Source organism: Eschrichtius robustus, chromosome 1 (genome assembly GCF_028021215.1).
Source record: "Eschrichtius robustus isolate mEscRob2 chromosome 1, mEscRob2.pri, whole genome shotgun sequence".
Classification (NCBI taxonomy): Eukaryota; Metazoa; Chordata; class Mammalia; order Artiodactyla; family Eschrichtiidae; genus Eschrichtius; species Eschrichtius robustus.
Window position 1 is genome coordinate 7,467,388 of NC_090824.1, and position 21,268 is coordinate 7,488,655.

The window sequence follows — 21,268 nt, forward strand, 5'->3', positions numbered from 1 at the left end:
GTATGAATTCACGTGCACAGCACCCTGCTTGGCACCATGCAGAACGGAGAATCGCAGAAGTGTCCTATTGTGTCATCAGGAGCCCTAAAGATGGTTGGAAAGAGTGGACCTGGGGAGACAGAGTTGTGATTTTGGGGAAGAAGTCAGCACAAGAAAGGAGATTCCACTGATACCAGGCAGAGGGGAGGTGGCCCGGGGCTGAAGGGGTCCCGAGGTTCCTAATGAAAGACAGGTTTGGAACAGGCCACGAAGGTATGGAACCGGGAAGAGGCAGGCCAGGTGGATGAACAGTGGGAGAAAAGCACAGGGCAGGAAAGTGAGAGGCAGGCATTCAGGCTATGACAACGGTGGGGTTCAACTCAGGGCTCCTTCCTCCAAGGAAAGGAAGACAAGGAGGCTGTGATAGCCAACTGGAGCTCATTCTTCTGCTTTGTTTTGTTTTGAATCATGCTGAATGCCAGTGGCTTTGGAACGTCTGGTTGAGTTTTTGTACAAGGATTCTCAACCACGTAGATGGTGGGCAAGGTTGCAGGCAGAACCTGTCATGATCACACTTACCAAATTCGACAAAAGCTCTCTAAATGGCACACAATTACCTTCTGGATGTGGACAACGTGGATTACTATCTAAGAACGTAGCGTCTAAATTATTACAGTGAACTCGTCCTCCTATCCATTCTTCTCATCTTTTCTTCTGCAAACTCCCCGGAAGAAGAATAGATGGATTGGATAGAGTGTGTATCTCCCTGTGCACTGCCCCCGTGTGTGTCTTTCCCTTTGGCTGTTCCACGTGGGGACCAGTGGGCCGGCCACACAGGAAGAGCCGGGGATGCGTGGGGAATGTGAGTGCTCTGAGGGTCTAGAAGTTGCTCTCCAGCCATTGTTTCCGCCTCATTAAGAACTTCCCTGTTTCTGCACCCACCAGTCATAGGTATAGTGTTGTTTTCTGAAGCATTCTGACAGTTTCAAAACCAAGAAGCATGACTCAATCCTAGTGGGGACTCTGTTGGATTCTCCTGAATGTAAAGAATGAAATTCCATATGTAGGAAGATTCTTGAATCTTTCTTCATCTACTCTGTTCACCCACCTTCAGAACCAAGCTCCAGACTGAAGTGTCACAGGTGCTAATGTGTGCCTTTTCATTTGCTTCTGCTTCCTGCGGGGTCAGATTCTCTAGCAGGGACTGGATGCCTTCCTATAGGAGTTCCCACTCAGCCCCCTTTATTCCTGCAACATCAGCTTCCTTATTGCCATGGACAAATGAGAAGGCTGAACTTTAGGGCTATTACAGAGTGAAAAAATGTAGAAAGTGGTGAAGGGAAGAAAGAAAGAAAGAAAGAAAGAAAGAAAGAAAGAAAGAAAGAAAGAAAGAAAGAAAGAAAGAAAGAAAGAAAGAAAGAAAGAAAGAAAGAAAGAGAGAGAGAGAGAGAGAGAGAGAGAGAGAGAGAGAGGGAGGGAGGGAGGGAGGGAGGGAGGGAGGGAGGGAGGAAGGAAGGAAGGAAGGAAGGAAAGAGAGAAGGAAGGAAGGAAGGAAGGAAGAAAGAAAGAAAGAAGGAAAGAAGGAAAGAAAGAAGGAAGGAAGGAAGGAAGGAAGGAAGGAAGGAAGGAAGGAAGGAAGGAAGAAAGAAGGAAAGAAGGAAAGAAAGAAAGAAAGAAAGAAAGAAAGGTAGGAAGGGGGGAGGGAGGAAGGAAAAGATTCAGACACAAGTGGATCTGATAAAGAGCCTGAAAGGAAGCTGCTGGTTCAGTTTCCCCATCTATAAAATGGGGCAGTAAAAGGTAACTCAAACGCTGATTTGGAGAACTGATTTATCCATGGCTTACACAGTGCAGGGGACAAGGCAGTGTCCACAGATGTCAGTGAGATTTCAGCCTGGATCTTCTACAGGAGGAAGGGAGGGAAGTTCTGCTGGGTTGATAAAGGAAAAGGAATCAAGGAGTCAAAGTCTTCCTCAAGGTCACGAGGCTCTGTATCAGCCATTTGATTTCAAATCAAGCGTGTGTAGGTCAGCCTGTGGACTGCCTGGCAAGGCCAAACCTCACCAGATCCTCAGCTGTGCTCTCCTTCCTCCTTGCCTTCTGACCCCACCCCCTCCCTTGTCCACTTTCTAGGAAATAGGAGGAAGAAAGGAGAGAAATCTGAGCGTCAAGAGACCTGGGTTTCAATTTTCCTCCTTGTTTCCTTCTGTGTGAGCTTGGAAAAGTCTCTTGACCTCTCTGAGATTCAGTTTCTTCCTGCATAAAAGGAATTGGACTAAATTATTTTAAGATTTTTAAGTCTTAGCGTCTCCCCTCTTCCCCCCTCTCTTTATTCACTTCCTCCTGCTGTCACCTACTATCCAAGAAGCTCAAAGAACACAAGAGGAAGACACACTCAGAGAGAACACCAGAGCTGGATTTCTCCCCAGGATTCTCCAGATAGATGTAGGGCTATACCTCTCCGCCGGCGCTGAGGGATTCTGAGAGTCTAAGTGTCTGGAGTACAAAAAATCCAGTTAGCATCCTGCCCTGGAGAGAGTCTCCAACCCAGACTGGCCCCATGGAAACACCCACAGCAGGAGCCATGATTGATGCCTCCCACTGCCCACCTCTGGGCACCCTGCGCCCTGCTACTCCTAATCGAGGTACAAACAGATCCTGGGAACAGGGTTTACAGATAAGGGAGGGGAAAAATGAGACCTAGAAAAAGTGGGAAGCGAGAAAAGGGAGGAAACAGAAGATGGAGAGAGAGCAGGAGTCAGGAAGAGAGAAGCAAAGCAGAAAGAGACGGAGGCAGGGAAGCAACAGAGAGACAAAGAAATGGAAAACAAATGGGCAACAGGAGAAAATTAGGAGACGGGACACACTTAAGACTAAACGTTAGAACCCCTGCCCTTTGCTGTTTGGATCCTCAAGTTTATAATGTTTACTAACATAAACTGAAGCTGACGGTGCAGCTACAAGTCACCACATCTCCGCACTTCCCTTCCTCAGTCCCGGCAGACTCCCTGCCGGGAGGACGGTTACTTGTCACCATCATCAGGAAGACACTGGGTCTCAGACCAGATCATTTTCCTGAAGCTGCTTGAGAGGTGAGCCCAGAGCCAGGCCCGCCTGATTCCAGAGTCCAGGACTGTCCACCGGGCTGGGATGCCTGTCTCCAAGTTCAACCCTGTTTTCACCCAAAGAATCTCAGACACACACTGAACTCCAAAGCATGGAAATCAGTTAGAACAAGTGAGGGAAACAGTTTTCAACCTGAACCACACATGCCAATTGACCTGGGGGCCAGGACCCAGTGCCCAGGATGTTTCCTTTTTTTTTTTCTTTATCTTCAGGCTAGAAAAGTCAACTTCTACTGGAAAGTTATACCTAAGGTGCAGATGCGACTGCAACTCTAGCGATTAATGTATTTGTTAGTTCCTTAATTCATCATTCGACCACTAATACGTGACCAGCTGGAGTGTGCAAGCTCTGGGGATTATACCATATTAAATCAGGACAAATTCTGCCCTTCAGGAGCTTACCATGTAGTGAGAGACTTTACATGTATGTTTAAATGTCTCTTAAGAGCTTTAAAAGGAAATTCAAAAAGGAAAAATGCCAGCAACCTGCAGGATCTGGATAAGAGTATATATAAGCTTTAGTACTAGTCTGGCCTCTTTTACAGACTAGCTCTGAGGTCAAATCACCCTTTCAGATCCTCAGTTTTCTCACCTATAAAATGGAGCAAATAAGAGCTGTATCATCAGATGCTATACAAAGTCAAGGTGATACATCAGAGCACTTGACTGCCTGAGTCGATTTATTATCAGGGAACCAAAACCTACACGCCCCAGTTACATTCCAAACAGGGATTTTTTTTTTCCATTTCTGACTTGATACTATTTCCTTATCTCTTTTTTTTTTTCTTCTATTCTTAATAAGTTTAATCAAAGGGACAGTGAACTGGAAAGGGAAAACATGTCAAAATGCCAAGAATTCTGAAAATATAACTTTCCAAATCGTGCAGCTTGGTGCTGGCAAGATGACAAGGGCCCCTACAACCCAGTGCAAACACAGAGCTGCAAAATCACGCAGCTCGCGCGTGCAGTATATGTATGTTACGTGCCAAGTGCTAAGCAAGTGCTTTTAAACAAATGACAAATACGATAAGACTCTTGGAGGATAAGGCCAAGTGAGTGTGAGGGTGTTCTAGATTCCGACGTGGACGTGTGCTCGTCTCGTCCCCGTCTGCCAGCCAGTACCACACCAGGGACACCCCCTAGCAGGGACCCCCTCCCTGCCGACCTGTGTCCAGTGGCCACCCACACACGTGCACACACCATCAGGAAAACGCAACACCATTTCAGATGTTACGCGTTTGGGCTAGAGAATCTCGGACAGCACATTTTCTCCCAATCAACTTAATAAACTTAACTAATAATTTCATTCGCCGCATGACAAAGCCACTAGCTTATGCCAACAGCCACTTAAATGGAACGGGTCATAAAAATTCCCTCGTCTGCCGATGCTGTATGCCATCGTTAAAAAAGAGAAAGGTTGACAAAGTGAAAGGGAAAATGCTGTGATGCTTTTATGTGAAGATTACATTTAAAAATAACCAACTAACTGTCTGCACTTTTCGGGGACCTGACGTCTCGAAACGCGTTTAGATTGATACAGACTGAGGCTGAAGTTCTCGTGCTGAGTAAACAGTCAAGTGTTCTTAATAGGAATTGCAGTTTCTCGACATCTGTTAGGGAAAAGGGAATGGCGAAACAACAATTTAGAGTGAGATTGGTTTTGTTAAATGCATTTAAATTCCAAGATTAGTGGTGTTCTTTCTTTTTCAATTAGCATTTACTTGTAGAAAGGTTACAGCTGAAAGGACTGGGGGGGGAGGTCGGGTGGGTTTTTTTTCCTCACTGAGAGGGCACTCCAAAGCATAGTAAAGCTAAAATAGGAAGAGAACAGAAGACTTAAAAGAACTTAAAACCGGTGCCAAACCGAGACGTCAAATCTTGAAGGAGAAAGCATTCGAAAAAAAAAAAAATTAAAATAAAACAAAGTTGAATCCGGATTGGATGCTCCTGTCCTCTGGGTAGAGAAATCATAAATTGCTTTGAGAAAATATAGAGATGTGTATTTTCCTAGCCAGTTACTGAGTGAAATTTGCATGACTTCCCAAATATATGCCACGGTTCTGTTTGAGTGTCTAAAGAGCTGTAACTAGCTCAGTTGTTTTTTTTTTTTTTTTTTTTTTTTTTTTTTTGATAGAAACATAAACAGAGACAAAAAATGTAGGGAATGTTTTACCTGTTTTACTGCCATTAAATAAACCTCATCTGCTACCAAGCTGTTTTGGGTGACATTTGTTAAATAAATACATTTTGTGGGAGACTGGAGCACTAAAGGAAAGAGACGTGCAAGCAATGTTCTCGGATAAATTCTGTTTGCTTCTCAGCACCCTTACCCCTGCCCCGGGGGCAGAACGAGGTGCTAAATTCAGATTTATAGTTTCCCATAGGGATTTTAGGTCTAAACTTACACAGCTACAACCAAAATCTCATGTTATTGTTAGTAAAGTTTCTTTTAACTCTCTCTCTGCCTCTTCCCCCATTTTTCTGGCTTTGTGACTTTCACCATCTCTTGTTCCCTCCGCAAAACATCTCTATTCAGTAGTTGTGTTTTTCTTTAATTAGGGACAAATTTGGTATTTCTTTTATACTTCTACATGCTTTTATTCTTTAATCTATTAGTGTGTCTATTTTGTGCATGGCTGCAACCTTAAAATATTGTTAGATGGTCATGATTCTTTTAAAATATATGTATTAAATATTTGTTTAAGGTAAAGCCAGTCCTACCATTTCTAGTTTAAAACGTAATAAGTAGATAAGGCTGTTCTCTAGAGTATTTCTGTGGATACCCTAAAAGGCACCAGGGTGGATTATGATTTCTGATGGTTTCCTGTGTAAGGTCTCTGCAATTTTTCAGCAATTGTAATTGGAGTAAGGAACAGGAAAGAAGTTCTGAATATACACACTACTATTGCATTGGCTGGACAGCCAGGCAAAGGTCTTCATGGTCCCCAACAAACATGGAATCCATGTGATGATAACTAAAAAGTTATATGGTTCTAGAACATTCTGCAACGAGACTTTGGGCAACAGGATGCCTTTGTAGGCAAGGTTCCTCTGACTTTTCAACTTGCTTCCTCTGAGAAATTGCATATGCTGATTCTTTTCAATTATCTGTCAATTTTCAACATGCAAATAGAAACATGCATGTCATCACTTTGGTACTCACCAACTGATCTCCTCCAAGCACCCAGACCGTAAGTGAATGCCGTTCAATATGTTCTCTTCCCTTTTTTAAGTGGAGTTAATATTACTGAGCAGATTTTGGTCAGCTTCCAGGAACCCAGTGTGTAGAGAGGCAGAATTTTATTTTAGAAGCACAAGTAGGTTTGAAAAATGTGAACTTAACCCAACTATTTCTTTGTTTCATCTTTCTTGCTAGACATATTTTTTCTAAAATAAATTTCTTCATTTAAACACACACACAATTTTGGCCAAATTATGATTACTGCTTAGAATGTTTTTAATTATTTTACATGCTTATAATACAAAAATGATAAAGCAAGAAGGAAAAATGGTCCAAAACAATAACCAATAATAAATACTTTGGCATGATTTATTTGCATTGTCTTCTGTGCATGTACATTTTATAGAGTTGAGTTCACTGCATTTTGTTCTTAATCTCATCAATAAATATTTCTTTATATTGCTAAAATTTCCTCATTTATATAACTTAATACTTATATATAATACTTTAGCTAATCTTTGGCCTGTTTGGGGGCATTTTGTAGTTTCCGTTTTTTTCTTCATAATTGCAGTAATGCTTAAATAAACCAATTCATGGAAAATGGCTATGTTGGATTACTTTCTTAAAATGGATTCCTGGAAATAGAATTACAAGGTCAAAGGGTAGCAGCATATTTAATGTTCCTGACGCATATTGGCAAATTGCCTTTCATAAAAATTATACCAATTTACCCTCTTGCAACGAGCATATAAGAGTGCTTGTCTCACAGCATCTCCTCTGTTGCAAGGTTTTTACAAATGTCTGCAAATTAGAAAGATGACAAAAAAATGGTAACTTTTCCTGAAATAATTTTTAAACGTACACCAAGCAATAGAGTCATTTAAAAAATATTTTAATTCAAGAAATTTCAAAGCTTACCTCCAGAATGTTTTCTGATCAATGAATGCCACAAAATTGTGATACATTATCATACATAGTAGACTGTGTTGTTAGAAAAGCTATTTTTTTTTCAAATTGAATCATAGTTAATTTACAATGTGTTAGCTTCAGGTGTACATCAAAGTGATTCAGTTATCTATCTATCTATCTATCTATCTATCTATCTATCTATCTATCTATCGGTCGGTAGATAGCCTCTGTACCCCGACACCAAATTAAATCTCAGAGACAGTTTTGAGTGAAGTAGACAAGAACAGCTTTATTGCTTTGCCAGGCAAAGGGGGCCACAGCAGGCTAACACCCTCAAAACTGTGTGTCCCAACCTGGAGTGGGTAGTGAGGAGTTTTATAGTAATTGTTCAAAGAGGGCGTGATCAGCTCGTGGACAATCTTCTGATTGGTTGGTGGTGAGGTAAGTGGGAGTCAGAATAATCAACCTTCTGGTTCCAACTGGTCTGTGGTTCAGTGCTTGTAGGCAGCATACAGTTAACTTCTCCCACCTGGTGCGGGTTTCAGTACCTGCAAAACAGCTCAAGATATTGTTATGCATATCCCTTGAGGAGGAAACAGGACTCCGCCCCAAGCCTGCACAATTGTTTCTTGACTGTCCTTCCCTTGTCTCGAATACTCTCCCTTCTCTAATTAGCATCTGTTTGAACCTGCCCCTTGGAACTCAGGGAAGGTCGTGGAGGCTGAATGAAGCCTATTTCCTGTAATCAAGAAATGAGGAACACAGAAAGGCTTTTGTGCCCAGGAGCCCCACCGGGTCCTGCTCAGTATCAATATCTATCTGTCTATGTATCTTTCTATGTATCTATCTATCATCTAGCTATCTATATATTTTTTTCAGATTCTTCTTTTCCTTTATAGGTTATTACAAGATACTGAAGTCTTTCTAGTCCAGGGAAAATTTCATGGAAACAAGGGTGATACTAGATTTTTGCGTAAAATTTAAGTCAGTTTGCACTAGATTCTAAACGTGATTGAATTAGTGCATCTTCAAGGACTTCATATTATCGGGCTTGGTACTATGCCAAAGGGAGAAGGTGGATGGTGCACTTGGTATTTGGACAGACACTTTGAGTTCAAGAACAGAAGAGATGCTTGAGAACCTGGTTTCAAATGGTCTTTTTGAGGGCTTCCCTGGTGGTGCAGTGGTTAAGAATCCGCCTGCTAATGCAGGGGACACAGGTTCATGCCCTGGTCGGGGAAGATCCCACATGCCGCAGAGCAACTAAGCCCATGCGCCACAACTACTGAGCCTGCACTCTAGAGCCCGCAAGCCACAACTACTGAAACCTGTGTACCACAACTATTGAAGCCCACACGCCTAGAGCCCGTGCTCTGCAACAAGAGAAGCCACCGCAATGAGAAGTCTGCGCACCGCAACAAAGAGTAGCCCCCGCTCTCAGCAACTAGAGAAAACCCGCGTGCAGCAGCAAAGACCCAATGCAGCCAAAAATTAAATAAATGAATAAATAAAATTTTTTTAAAAATGGTCTTTTTGAGATTTTGCCATGAGAGCCATAGAGAATATTCGACTAAGCAACCAGGAGAGGCAGCGAGAAAACCACTCAAAGGGGCAAAAACAACAACACAACGAGAACACATAAGAAAAACCTCCTCGCACCAAAAGACTTGCCAAAGACCACCCAAAGGTCTTTGAAAAACACCTTTGTGTTCTGTTCTATTAGGGTCAAGAAGGAAAGATTCAGTGAATAAATGCTGCTTTTGTGTAAATGTGTGTTATTCCCCTAGGCTACTGTGTTTTCCAAACTAATGAAGTCCATCCTATTCCTTGATGTTTTCTGCTAGACATTCAACTTTCTGCCTAAGAAAGAGTTGACATACAGCCATCCTAAAAGATCTCCAAATAGCTCTAATAACTGAAGGTGGACTTTTGTGGTCAGGGGAAAGATTGATCACTCTTTGAACAAATTCAACATACAGATTAGCACCTCAAGTGTCTGCATTTATATGACTCTATTTATTTCAAGTTCACCAACAATTGCCAGCAGTACTGAACAGGCATTCCTGCACCACTGATTATTTAAAACCAAAAAAGGCAGGGGAAACACAAGAAAGAAAAGGCAAGAAATCCAAGTACCACCAACTCAAAGAAGCATTACCCCTCCCTCCCCAAATCCTCAATTCCCTTAACTGTCAGATTTTGAAAACTGAGCACACCCTTCTGAGAGGGTGGCATTTTTCCTTGTAAGAGTATTCCTTCCGGTGATCCATTCCTGGCTTAATGAAATGTTCCCTAAATTAAATCTACCCTTTCTGAAAGGTTACTCCCCAAACAAAATGAACAGGAAAATGCCTCTAGTCCATATAAATGTCATCCTGCTCTCCAGTAAATCTGTTTTAATCACTACTTTTAAGGAAGCAGCCCAATTGAATAGGAGGGAAACTCAATTACTCTGTATACCAAGACGACTGTCAGAGGGGGTCACAAACAGTGTCTTTCAGAGGAGAGATGCAAGGCACACTTTGTTCTGCAAATGATTTGTCCTTTTCCTTTATTGAGCGACAGCTCCACCTCCCACTGGCAAAGAGAAGGGAAGAGAATGGATATCAAAGGAGGGATCACTGTGCCAATGCTATTTCCCGTACGTTTTCTCAACAGTTCTTTAACACAAGATTTTTAGTGAACTCTTTTCCCTTCTGTTGACAGAAATGGAAATGGGGTCCCAGAGGGGTAAAGTCCACCTTCAAGGTCACCAGGCCAGAAAGGGAAGGGGTGAGTCTTGCACCCAATTCTGTGCAATTCCAAAGATTTTGCTCCAGCTAAGAGGCACCAACTCTGTTTTCCACTGAGCCCATTAAAAAGCCCATTTAAAAGAAATAGTCAGTGTGGGAGGATGAATCAGTCAAATGACTCTTCATAGAAGAGTTGGGTAAAACCTGCTTCCCTGACACTTAGAAGCAAGTTCGTCAGCAGAATTCCTGGTATCTGCAGAATGCTAGTGAACCCACAGACCTGGAAGGTAGGCTGAACCCAGGACCAAGGCTTGCCGACCCCAGACCAATATTTAAAGGTCAACCTAATAGGGCTAAAAATGACCACTCCAGAGAATTTGGGGTGGGAAATGACAAACAGCAGATACCTCTTGACACGGATTCCGAATAAGCCTGTGCCTTGCATTGGGTTTCGGCAAAGGCGTTCATATGCTTTGCAAAGCTAATGTGCAGAGGCAGGCCTTCAGTGCTTATGTTTTTTGGAATTAAGTTGAATGACTGTGCCTTGCTCTCTAAAATGTGTAAATGTGTAAATTATGCTACAACAGATTGCCAATGCAAGTTGAAGAAATGAAAAACATGGTGTACTCTCACGGTAAGGGTGCAGGGGTGTGGCTTGCTGCCTGATGTCAAAGGCAGCCTCCAAACTCTCCATCCTTGGGGGTTCTGGAAAGGATTATTAGAAAGGAGTCGTGAAATGAGAAGTAGTTAGATGGCTTTTTCAGGGGCCCAGTTGCATCTGAACACAATCTCTTTTACTGGCACAAAAGAAGTTATGTAAATTATGTGTTATATAAGTTCTGTTTCCAAGTTGTATTTAATTTCCCCAGTTCACCATATACTAATAGAAATACCCAGAGTCACATGCCAAATCTTGATCCCTAAGATGCTCAAGAATTAAAAAGATAGGGAAACGCCCCCACCAATTCATTAACTGCAGTGGTGTGTGTGTGTGTGTGTTCTGGTTACTCATTTTAATGTTGTCTGAGTTTATTGTGATGAGGAGACTAATCCCATCTATGGAAATGCCATGAAACCATACAATAGCCCCTTTCTTCAAGGAAATGAAAGGAAACACTCACACGCTCCAACATTTCATAGGTTGAGAAGGAAGAGTGAATGCCCATCATTTCTGCAGCCTGAGACTCTCTCATGAAATGAAGAAATGTTGTGAAAATTGTGTTGGGTCAATAATAACGCTGTGAGTCATCAGGGCCAAAGATGTTACCTGTGGCTAATGAGTCATATTGCTAAAAGATACCAAGAGTCCAATCTGTCCTCGGAAAACTAAAAACACCAGCGACTTCCCAAGATCATACATGGACTCTGATAGAATATACCCTAAACTCCTACTAACCCCTTGTCTCCTGTTCTCCATGGTACATTATTACTTGGAGAGTCAACACAATTATTTTGCAAATTAAGCCAGACTGTATTTCTTTAGCTTCCAAAAATGCTTCAAGAATTAGATATGACTTCTGTTTTCAACGAAATGGATAATGAACGTTGCAAATTTTCCTAAAGGTCATAAGTTGCACAATGAAAAGGAAGAGATTTAGATACTACATTTGTAGGTAGGTCCTTACAGCTTTGTCAAGAGGGGGAAACATGTTTCTATAGAAACTCGTTGACACATGCAGCCAATTTAATCGGGAAGGAGATCTGGGATAGGAATGCTGAAAATAGTGATGTCTAATTGTGGACAAAGGTTTCAGCGGTGTTAAGGAAGCTTCCAGATTTGCGATTTTCAGTCTCTTGTCCCTCCCTCCCTTCCTGTTCTATTGTTCCCTCTCATTTCCTTTTATCTGCCGTCATGAGAAAGAGACAAGATGCTGGAGCTGACAGCTCAGAATTGGCAGTGCCCTGAAGATTTTTTTCCCCTTCTAGTCTTAATATGGAACACTGACTATATCACAAAGTTTAATGATGGATTCATGAAATTAACCCACACTTCTGGTTAAAGTCACAAAATAGTGGGACCCTACAGAGAAAAGGGACAAGCATGTTTGCATGTTTGCATCTGTTACCTCGGACCTTGCATGGGATTGGAGATTTGGATCTGAATGTTCCATTAATTTCTCACAGATATCAAAAAAGCCCTGGTTTCCCAACGATTATGTCAGAAAATAGTATTGCCCTGTTTACATGTAAGACTCCTGGGTTTGTGCAGGAATTCTACAAGCTGAGCTAGAGATCAGCCCATAAGGAAGCCCATAAAGAAGATCTTGGACATCTGAGAATCAAGGTCTACCATTCAGTACTATTCTTGCCCATCCCAGCCAGCTGTTTGTAACCAAGGATTAGTGATGCTTCAAGGCACTGGAAATTATCTAGAGTCTCCAAGAGGATTTGATCTTAAGCTACCATCACTTACACATAAATATAATTATTATATGAAAATACTTTGTCTCCACATCTGTTTAGCAGTTATTCTGTGAGTTTCTTGAGACCAAAGAGTATACTTGTTAACTCTATCCCTGCTTTAAAATTTTTATATTCTCATCACCTAGCACATTACCTATCATTTAGTAGGCATTTAACAAATATTAGGTAAATAAATGGATGAAACAAAAAATCACTCAATTAGAAAGAGCCTAGTTTTTCTACAACTCAAGTGCTTTGGACCTCTGGTCATTTGAAACAGTTCTCTGCTCTGTTTCTATTTTATTTCTTAATGAATTTTCTATCTGCAACTCCCAAATATGGTTTAGTTCACTCTGTCTTCAATATAAATATCCAAATTAAATCTCAAGAGAATGTCATGAAAATTAATATATGCATTGAGAAGTATGTCCTGTAAATTCTTTTCATATTTTACTTTGATTGAAGGTAGACAATTATAAATAACTCTTAGAAATCATTTTGATAAGCTCTGGGGCTTACATCTGTGTGGAGACGTCATCGTAGACATTTTCATATATATTATTTAATCACTCATAGCTCTGCACATAATGTCAACTCTATTCCACCTCCTGACATCTTACTCCAGAATGAAGGACCATTTCCAAGGTCATTCAGAGAATGGTGGAACTGGAATTTGAATCCATGTGTGTCATTCTTTGCAACCGCATATCAGCGTAAAAAATGAAGTATTCTTTTTAAAATAACTCAAGATTCTGGAGGATCAATCATGAGTGCACCGTATTTACCCAGATGCTCCATCAAAGAATGCCATTTATCAGGAAACTACTTCACAAGAACTTTAACAATTTAGCTTCTTGAGTGATTGATTTCAGAGTTGACTCTCATTAGATTCTTGCAGGCTATGTTTAGCAAAATGGATTATGTAATCCATTTTTTGAACTGAATTTTTATTATCAGATATATTTTCTAGTCAACTAGTCATGATTGAACTTTTTGATGGCTCCAACTTCAAAGCTACATCTTACATAATTTTAAAATCTGGCACTAAAAATATGTTGAGAAACATAAATTAGCATTTCTGGGGGAAGAATGATGTGTATTATTCAAGTTTTCTCTGGAAGAGTGGTGAAGTGTAGGGACTAATGTAGTGTAATTGCTCTAGCACTTACCAATGTATGATTGTAAACGAGTCGGTTCTTCTCTTTAAGCCTTGGTTTTCTCATCTGTAAATTGGAGAAAATAAAAGCATACATCTTTTCAAAAGGCTTTTAAGTTGGCATGAGGGCACAGAGGAAATGGCTGTGAAAATGATTTGTGAAACGCTAAAGTAAATGTAAGCTCTGGAAAGAATTCATGATGCTATTTTGACCAGTAGAACAGTCACCAGAACTTACTAAAGAATTGATGCATACCTGTCAGTAATTTTGAAGGTGTTGATCAAGATGATTATTACCACTGGTAGATCATTTGTTATGAATCTATTGTTTTCAATCGTGGAGTCCATCGGTTTTCACGCTCAACCTTGAAAAGTTAAAGAATATTTATTGAAAAATATTATAGTTATTAACATCATTGTAATTATCTTATAGTCATTAAGACGCTCATAATTATATTCTCATTCTGTCTTCTGTTTAAAACACAGCCTATGTGGGAGAGGGTCCTGTGATGCCTTTGCAACCGTCAGGCATGTACCATCCCAGCCTGGCACACTTCCAGCCAGGGTAATTGCATTCTGCTCACCAAAAACTCCCTGTAGTTTTCCCCAGAGAAGGGCTCCCTCATTTCCTGCTCAAAACCAGCTGTGCTATGGGGCTGGCAAACAGCTGCCATGTGGCTACCCAGAGGTGGCCATGTTTCAACACGGACCAGAACAAGGTTTGGGTATTTCTGTGGCCAAGGCTCCAGAGAGAACCAGCAGAGTACCCAGGCATTTTCTTTTGCTAGTGAAAAAAAAAAGCCTTCTCAATCATACTTATCAGTAGATGCTACAATTCGGGGATGGGGGAGTGAGAAATATGGCTTTATTTCTGCCTCTATTTTGAAGTAGAAAAAGCTCATCGTTGTATGAGATCGTGTACCTCCAGCTGCCACCCTCCAATCAGGGAACTAATAGTCTGTTTTATCTTAATTGTTCATAGTTAAAGATGACCTCCTGTACCTCCTAATTAATTACTGAGTTTCTTGTAAGATTCTCCAGTTAGAGCTAAAGTTGATAGAAAACCTAGACCTCTTTCTGAACTGTGATCTTGCAGACATATTTTTGAATGAGAACATGATTCTGTTTACATGATGTTTAGTGAAAGGGACGATGTAGAAGTCTGTGGCTTCATGCGGGCCTCCCATAAAACCCCATGCAGAAGATGAAACATGACACCCGCTTTGTAATCCATCCAAGACTCCGATCCCCAGTCCATACGTTTCATATGTATGTAATCAACTTTTATTGGTTCTTGAATTACATTCTGCGAGCACAGAACTCCCCTTTGCCAATTTGAGCACAGTAACAGAGCTTGGAAGTGTCATTAATAAACGGCCGTGTGGCTTGAGCACAGTGAAATGTTTGTAAAAACTCCTGCTTGTACCAATGCTTATTTTGGTGGGAGCGAAGCATTAGAGACAATATTTCACACATAAAAAAATAGAACATCAGAATTAGAACCTTGATAGACTGAAGTGAGCAAACTTCCTTTCATTCATTCATTCATTCATTCATTCTCTACTTTGCTGAGTGTTTCCTCTGAGAAAGGCATAGCTTAAACGTACATGACTTTGCCCTGGACGTAAAGAGCTCATGCAGAGGTGAACCAGCCCTAGCCATCAAGAGATTATGGAGTGTTGTCATTTGAGAGAAAAGCATGTGGTTACAGAAGAATGTTTCTAAAAGCTGCTAATCATGACTACATTATGGTACAGGACCAGGCACTGCTATTCACCTCGGCACATTCAGGAACTCAATCAGGTTGGACGAGATGACCCATCCCTCATGCCTGGACTCATGCTAACCAAGCACAAAAAGTCAGATGTAGAGCTACCAAAATGTTCATTGACTCGGTTCAGATAAGAAATTGACCTGCCAGTGACAAAATGCCCAAGCTGACCAAAATATTCACTCTCCGTATGCAGCCATACCAAGAAAGTTACTGAAGCGCAAAGGTTTCTTAAGGAGAATGGCCACTGGCACCCAGACAGTGAGTGGGTGACTCTGACATCTGGCTACGACAGCCTCATACCTGAATCACCACCAGGAAAAACTCTGAACCAAGGACTGCTTTTGCTGGGACAGTTCTTATGGGCCCTACCAGGTCTAGTCAGCTGGACTTCCCAGTTCTTTTTCTCAGGCTGCCCACCCTTCAGCTAATCACAAAGGTTCTTCTCCTGATAAGCATAATAAAAACCACCAGGCACCCACATCCTAAAGGATAAGCTCATTCCAGCCCTGACTCTTAGATACTATTGCTGATTCCTTGATTTGGGTTTGAGCTGTACCCAAGCTTCAGTGCACATTTATGGTTTGCTAAGTTCGTGCCCAAAGATGGCTAACCCACCTATAGTGTGTGGATGGGATGATTTTAATTCTCAAAGGCAAATGCTGATTCTAGGGTTTGGGAGCACTTGTGATCTCCAAGAGGAATCAGATTTCTGTGCAACCCAAACCTCAATCCACAAGCACATACCCTCGTAGCTGTAATTTTCTTCATTATGTCCCATTGGATCTGGTTCTTCATCCTCGGTCCTGCACATGGAATTTCCAGGTCATTCATGTCTCCCCAGCCCCTCTTTTGACTTTGACAATTTCATCACACGTTCCTTCCTCCAAATATTTATTGCATCTGCCTCTTCTTGATCTTTCCCACTGCTGTCATTGTGAATCAGTTCCTGGCTACTTCCGGACTGATCTTCCATAAACATTTTATTGACGCTGAATCAAGCCTCCACGTTCATCAAATCACTTCCCAGCACAAAACTCTTCATCATACTCCATACCCTGCAGCAGAGATTCCAACCTCCTCAGCCTGAGTTTCAAGTTTGCACAACTAGCTACATGTGGTCAACAAAGAATGTCTTTCAGAGTCTGCAGATCTGGATTCTAGGTCCACTTTAAAAATAGGTTAAGAGCTGAAGAAAGCCATTTCAACACTCTGAACATCAGGGTTTGTTTTTTTATTTAATTTTTATTTATATTGGGGTATATTTGACTTACAATGTTGTGTGAGTTTCAGGTGTACAGCAAAATGATTCAGTTATACATATACATCAGTTTTTAAGTGTAAGCTAGAAAAAACAAAGCCTATCTCCTATGATGTTTGAGAGGATCCCAAGAATGAGGTTCGCAGCTGCACTACTGAATGCCTTTATCCTGTCCTCCAGTGTTCACTTTCCAGCCTGTACCCCATTTCTAAGGCAGACTGGGGTCAATCCCCTTTCTCCCTGACTCTAAGGAGATTTCACAGTCCAGCTCCATCACCAGTTTTTCTCGACGTCTCTTTTTTACTAGTTTTATTGAAGTATAGTTGATTTACAATGTTGTGCATTGTATTGAACATGCTGGAGAAAGAATGTGGGTCCAGAGTCCAACCCACTCCTGCTCAGATCCTCTAAGTCTGACGCCTACTTTAACTGGGATGAAAATGTGTAAGAGTTTAGTTCTTTCCGTCAACAACCCCCTCTTCCTCCTCTTCTGATTTTTTTCTCTATTTTTCCTTCCTTTATATTTCTTCTTCATATCTGCCACTGTTTTGCTGCTAATGGAGGAATTTTATTTTCATGTTTTTATTTGCTTCTCACTCTATGAAGTAAATTAGACAGGTGCAATGCCCCTAATTTATAGACTGTTAAGTCAAAGTTTAGACTAGTCTAGTAACTTGACTAAGGTCACACAGCTAGTAAATGAAGAGCTGTGGCCTGAATTTTATCTTCTAACCCTAAGATCCATGGTCTTTCAACAGAAGCCCTTTTATTCCCATGCACTCAGTTACCAACAAATGTTCCAAATTGTAAGCATTCTTGCAACTGACAGTTTTAGGACAAATCTCCAAAACATTTTTTAAAAAGGAATATATTTTCATGTGCCTGTTGGCCATCTGTATGGGTTCTTTGGAGAAGTGCTCAACATCACTAATAATTAGAGAAATGCAAATTAAAACTACAATGAGGTATCACCTCACATTAGTCAGAGTGGCCATCATCAAAAACTCTACAAATAATAAATGCTGGAGACGGTGTGGAGAAAAGGAAACACTCCTACATTGTTGGTGGGAATGTAAATTGGCACATCCACTATGGAGAATAGTATGGAGGTTCCTTAAAAAACTAAAAATAGAGATACCATATGATCCAGTAATCACACTTCTGGGCATATATATGGAAAAGATGAAAACTCTAATTTGAAAAGATACATGCACCCCTATGTTCACAGCAGTACTGTTTACAGTAGCTAAGACATGGAAGCAACCTAAATGTCTATCAACAGTTGAATGGATAAAGAAGATGTGGCATATATATACAATGGAATACTACTCAGCCATAAAGAAGAATGAAATAATGCCATTTGCAGCAACATGGATAGACCTAGGGATTATCATACTAAGTCAGAGAGAGAAAGACAAATATCATATGATATTACTTATCTGTGGAATCTAAAAAAAAAAACACAAATGAACTTATTTACAAAACATAAATAGACTCACAGACATAGAATACAAACTTAAGGCTACCAAAGCAGAAAGGGGGGAGGGAGGGATAAATTAGGAATTGGGGATTAACAGATACACACTACTGTATATAAAATAAAAAACAGGATCTACTGTATAGCACTGGGAACCGTATTCAATGTCTTGTAATAACCTATAATAGCAAAGAATCTGAAAAAAGAAAATATAAAAAATATACATATAATATATATCTGAATCACTATTTTGCACACCTGAATCTAATACAACATTGTAAATCAACTATACTTCAATTTTTTAAAAGCAATATATATTTTAATAGACTTAATAGATACAATAATATATCACTGAATAACTCAGGAATTTATTTTGTTTTTCTTTGCAAAGGAAGAGGTAAAAGCTTTTTTTTCTGGAACAGTTCTTGAATTTCTGATCTTTCATACCCATGGCTTCTATATATTTATACGGCAGGAACATGGGTAGTCTCTCCTAAACATTCTGGCTTGAAGGGTTAATATCAGTCTTTTTTTCCAAGATGATATCTTAACTGAATATGTCCCTAGTGGTCTAACAGGATTTGGCACTCTCTCAAGTGAATATAGACATGAGGTTGGCAGCAGAGCTTTCTCACCACGTGAACTGTCTTCTTCAGAATAATCACTATCCATTTACTACTGTTTATGATTTTTCCCCATTTTTGCACCCCATTCTGACTTTCATTCTGAAGCATGATTTTCTATCTGTGCTAAGGATACTTCATCAAGAATACACGATGTGTCTCATCATTCCTTACATTTGGAATCTCTGAAACCACCACTGGAGCCCATGATTGGAATCCCAAGGGGACTCACCATAGTTTTCTAATATGAATGGAAAATAGGTTTAGGGGAAATGAAAAAAAACGGATTATCAATTCATTGGGGTCAACCTCACATGGAATCAGGATTTTTAGTCAAAGTGACCCAGAATATTTTTTTTCAGTCCATCCCCTTATTTCCAACTGTTCCAATTGTTGGGAAACAATTTCAAGAAGAAATAATTTTCCCAAAAGCATGAGGCTGGTCAGTGGCAATTGGGGATGTCCATTCATGGATGCATGTTGTCAGGCACAGGGGTCTTAGAGGACTGTCTCGTTGGTCGTCTTGCTATGTTTCACAGTCACGTACCCTTAAAATCCTCTTACCTTGTCATCTTCTGCTCCTAGAATGTTCCTTCCTCCATCCTTTACATAGTTCACTCTTTCTGATCAGGTCACTGCTCAGAAGTGACCTCCTCAGTGACAGCTTCACTGATCCTCTGCTGACTGTCTCTTTCCTTACCCTGAATTACATTTCTCTACAGAAACTTTCAATACCTAAACTCCACAGTAGACAAGATTTTTACATAAAGTATGTACTTAATTAGTATTTGACCAACGAAGGTTGCATGGGTGGGCGGTTGGATAGTTGGTTCCATGTTGTGGATTGCCAGAACTGCATGAGCTTATTTGAAAGACATTTAAAAATGTAAACTCTCAGTTTGATTTAGTTTGGTTTCCCCACAAAATTCCTGCACAGCAGGCACTTAAAAATAATGGTCTACTTCTAGGAACAAGAGCTTTGCGTTTTCAGACACATGTCTTGTAGAGTCACTCTGTGCCCCCTCCAGAAGCTCAGATGCCTTGCAAAAGCTAAAACATCTTGACACCAGCAATTTTGGCTCTCGGGATGCCGAGGTCCCCCCAAAAGACTGCGCTGCCCCCCGCCCCCACCCCCCAGGCCCTGAGGTTTTTCTCTGGTCTCTCTTAAAGAGCAGGGGAATATTACTCTGCTGGCGGTAGTGAGGGCTGATGAATATGACAAGGAGCCAGACACTAGATTAGCAGTGCGGCCATAGGAACAGAAATGGTGAGTATCAAGTGGAGGGATGGCCCTCAGGAAGCCAGTGGGAAGTAATCTTGAGGGAAAAAACAACAACAACAACAAAAAACAGAACTATAGGCATCACCCTCCCAGACTTCAGACTATACTACAAAGCTTACAGTAATCAAAAAAGCATGGTACTGGAAAAACAAAACAAAACAAAAACAGACACATAGACCAATGGAACAAAATGGAGAGGCCCAGAAATAAACCCACCCACTTACGGTCAATTAATCTTCAACAAAGGAGGCAAGAGTATACAGTGGAGAAAAGACAGTTTCTTCAACAAGTGATGCTGGGAAACTGAACAGCTACATGTAAAAGAATAAGATTAGAACATTTCTTTACACCATATGGAAAAATAAACTCAAAATGGATTAAAGACCTAAATGTAAAACCTAAAACCATGAAACTCCTAGAAGAGAATATAGGCAGAACTTCCTTTAATATAAAACAAAGCAAAGTTTTTGGGGATCTGTCTCTGAAGGCAAAAGACATAAAAGCAAAAATAAACAAATGGGATATAAGTAAACCTAAAATCTTATGCAAGAAAAGGGAACCATGGACAAAAAGAAGACAACCTACAGAATGAGAGAAAATATTTGCAAATGATATGACTGATAAGAGGTTAATATCCAAAATATATACAACTCAATATCAAAGAGTTAACCCAATCAAAAAATGGGCAGAAGACCCAAATAGACATTTTTCCAAAGAAGATGTACAGATGGCCAATAGGCACATGAAAAAATGCTCAATATTGCTAATTATTAGAGAAATACAAATGAAACCAACAATGAGATGTCACCTCACACCTGTCAGAATGGCTATTATCAAAAAGTCTACAAATAACAAATGTTGGAGTGGGTATGGAAAAAGGAACCCTGTACCCTGTTGGTGGGAATGTAAATGTACGCAGTCACTATGGAAAACAGTATGGAGGTTCCTCAGAAAACTGAAACTAGAACTACCATATGATCCAGCAATTGCAAAACTGTATATACATATGGAAAAAACAAAAATTCAAAAAGATACATGCACCCCAATGTTCATAGCAGCACTATTTACAATAGCCAGGACATGGAAGCAACCCAAGTGTCCATCAGCAGACAAATGAATAAAGAAGATATGATGTATATGTAGATAGATAGATAGATATACAATGGAATATTACTCAGCTCTAAAAAGGAATGAAATATTGCCATTTGCAGCAACATGGGTGGACCTAGAGAATATTATGCTTAGTGAAATAAGTCAGACAAATACTGTATGATATCACTTATATGCGGAATCTAAAAAATGAAACAAATGAATGTATATAGCAAAACAGAAACAGAGTCACAGGTATAGAAAACAAACTAGTGATTAC